The sequence below is a fragment of the Desmodus rotundus genome, chromosome 1 (assembly GCF_022682495.2).
Source record: "Desmodus rotundus isolate HL8 chromosome 1, HLdesRot8A.1, whole genome shotgun sequence".
Classification (NCBI taxonomy): domain Eukaryota; kingdom Metazoa; phylum Chordata; class Mammalia; order Chiroptera; family Phyllostomidae; genus Desmodus; species Desmodus rotundus.
This window is the reverse complement of record NC_071387.1, coordinates 199397046-199400428: the sequence shown is the minus strand read 5'-3', so window position 1 is coordinate 199400428 and position 3383 is coordinate 199397046.

Sequence of the window (3383 nt, the reverse complement as noted above, 5' to 3'; positions counted from 1 at the left end):
CCTCTGCACAGCAGACCTCGGATTTCCGGCATCATGTGTCTCAGGAGACACTGGGCTATGATGCCTCCCTTCATGGGTGGCCAAGGGCAAGGTGCCGGGGAAACCTGAGAAGCAGACTAATTGTACACACGACCCTTGGATTTACTCCATGATGTGGTGTTTGTTCTTAATGAGGGGTCTTATATAGTCAGGGGCTCATTTTTGTATTCAAATTCACCAGTACTCAAAATGTGGCTGGTGATTTATTTTAGGACATTGATTCGCTCACATTGAATTCATAGTAAACTTGCTTGAAAGCAGTTCATGTCCGTTTATGATGTCCCTGGCGAGTCTGCTTGAGCGTCTCCTGCTGGAGCATCTACCACCTCACGACAGCTCGTTTCGTGGACACAGTGAATGTATTTCTCTCTAGTCTGCACCTCTGTCCCGTGCTCTGGAGCTCACAGGAAGGCCTGCAGAGAAACAGCCCTCGCCCCCATCTCCTGCAGTCTTCGCCAGCTGACGCTGCTTCTCACCAGCCGTCCCCCACCTCTACCCCCACTGCCTCTCACCCACCAGGCTGTCAGCAGCCCTGAGAGGCAGCGCAGTTGGGTAGACAGACCGTGGGCTTTAGAGCTGGGCTGGGTTTGAGTCCTGGCTTTGCTGCTCACTGGCAAACTGCTGAATGTCCCCATGGCACACTGTACATTTGGGGTGATGGTTCCTGCCTGAGAGAGTTGTGACCATTAATAATGCCTAACGCTGACAGAGTGCTTGCCGCTCGCCTAAATGTTCCACCCACTTCAACACAGCAGTCTTGGGAGTGGATGCTGTTGCTGCTCTCAGTTCGTGGATGAGGAAACTGAGGCAGGGAAGCATTACGTGACTCCTCTGAAGCCACACAGGTTGTGTGTGGCCGAGCTGGGCTTTGAACCCTGGCATTCAGGTCCTACGGCACTTAGCCAGGACGCTGGCGCTTGGCCTGCACTGGGTAAGTGACAGCTTTGTCACTATTTTTAAAGGCTCCCCGCCCTGCTCCCCATGCCTCGACCTGCCCTGGCTCTTCGTGTCCGTCTACACACCCCCAGGCCTGCCTGAACCGGGCAGGACAGAGCTCTGCCCACATGATTGTATAAGTTAAAACACATGCACGGCCCTTTTCCTGCCTCATCTCAGAGTCTGGCAGTGCAGTCGTTGCCTCAGATGAATTTCTAATTTACCAAAACTTTGAGTGACAGCGCGAACTTGGAGAAAGGAAATGAGCAGTTTGGGGAACAGAGACATTGGGGTTCGTGCTGCTGCTTCTGTTGACCTCATGTGTGGCAGGAAGGGTGGGTGTGGGCGCGCCCGGGCCCTGCAGTGCTGCTGTCTCGGGTGGTGGTGCTGAGGACAGGAAGCAAGCTCTGCCTGGTCCCGGGAGGCTCTGGGTTCTCTGTCACAGCTCTGCAGGGCCCAGAGCTGGGCCTGCCAAGGAGGGCCTGCATCCACAGCCCCACCCTTCCCCCACCCTCTGCTCTGCACAGCACGGGGAGAGCTTGTGTGTACACTGGCATGCCCCCCACTTCCTACACCTCACCTGCACACAGCCCCTCAGCCACCCTTCCTCACACCTAAGGGTGCCTAGGCTCCCGGGCGAGGTCCACCCTCTGGAGGATGGACTAGAAAAGAACCCATGACGCCTTGTGAACAGACTCTAGGCCATTTAGATAGAGAACTCTGAGGTCCCAGGTCCCAGGAGCATAATCTGGAATGCGGGTGGGGACCAGGCTCCCTGTGGACCCTTTGCCCTGTGGGGAGGGGTGCTTATGGGCAGGGCGGGGGGTGGGGGGGGAGGCAGGGCAGAGTCCTCTGAGAATCCAACACCAGGGCAGTATCAGCCTAAGAGCACAGCCAGAGAGCTGATCCCTCCTCACTGTGCTGCCACCTACCCCTCCCCTCCCTTGCTGTCTCAGACCACGCCTCTCATCTCCCTCATCCTCCTGTCGCTGCTGCTCCGGTTTGCAGGTGGCTGCTGCGGTTTTCTCGATTGCCCCCTTTTCGTTTTAGGAGCCTGGTCTCCGCTGCTACTGGGTTACATACCTGTGACTGGGGCAGTGCTGGGTGTGGGCATCTGGAACACCCGTGTGATCCCGCCACTTCTTTATGTGGGGGGGAGGCAGGGGGTTGGTGAAGGACGGGGCTTACACCCAAGTGGGCACTCCTTCCTGCCCAGTGCTCACACATGCCAGGCTTCTGCAGTCCATCCCGTTGTCTCCAGGTCCCTGATTCCTTCCAGACTGAGGGGTGCCATCTTCTCAAACTTGAGTGTGCTGTTGTTTCACTTAATCCCTGAGCCCTGCTCTCCTTCCCTCCACGTGGGTGCTTCTCATTTTCTGCCACCCACCCAGGTCCCCCTGCCTTCTGTTGGTGTATTCATTCCCAAAGGAAGTTGTCACTTGTTCTTTGGGGAGGGTCACGTGTCAAACTATTGTGTCTTCCCAAGTCTCAACTCCCCGCTGTCTCCCCCCTCACATCATCGAACTTACAGAAGCAAGGTCATGACTGACTCAGGGGCAAACACCAGCTCCCCACCCCTCAGGGTGGGACGGTGAAGGTCAAATGCCCAGAGGACCCCACAGGACACAGGACTCAGCATTATAAAAGAAAGAGCAATGGCCACCTTGCTTTGCCTGCCTGTCCTTGGCCTCTGCAAGGCTTGGAAATGGAATTATTTCCTGAGTTCAGGGTTAATTCCTGAACTGTCCTCCAAGGTCTCTTCTGGTCCTTGAAGATTTTGAAATGGATGTCTGGGCAAGCTGGGAGGGTGTCCTACAGCCGAGGGCCATTGTACCTGGGCTGGCTAGTGGTCAAAAGTAGTCACATCTGGCCAGCCACAAGGCATGGTCTGTACTACAAGTGAAACTCTTTTTCATGTGGAAGGCTGGATGGGCTACTGGGATAAGGAGGGGAGCTAGAGGGTGATATCTCTCTCTCTCTCTCTCTCCCCCCGCCCCTCCCCCCTAGTATCCAAAGTCCCCACTCCCAGTAGCGGGTCTACTCAAACCTTTTCAAGCTCCTTGTCCACAGGGCACGGCCTGGAGTGCAGTGTCCCCAGGCACCCGCAGGGGTCTCCGGAGAACCGGGGGCCCAGGCTGCCTAAGTGCGGCGCACGCACTCACTCTCCCCGGCCCCCCCTTCTCTGAGTGAGCAGTGAGCCCCCATTTCCTGTAGCCGCAGTAGCCTGAGGGGTCTCAGTTCAGCCCCTCAGACACGCTGCCTCCGCTCCCTTCCTCGGTGACTCCAACTCCCCGGCGAAGGCTCTTGCGGGCTGGATACGAGTGCTTTGCCCCAGGACGTTGAGCTCAGGGGTCGTGCGGAGTCCTGGCTGGGCTCCCTGCGAGCCCATCGCCCCGTCCCGGACGATA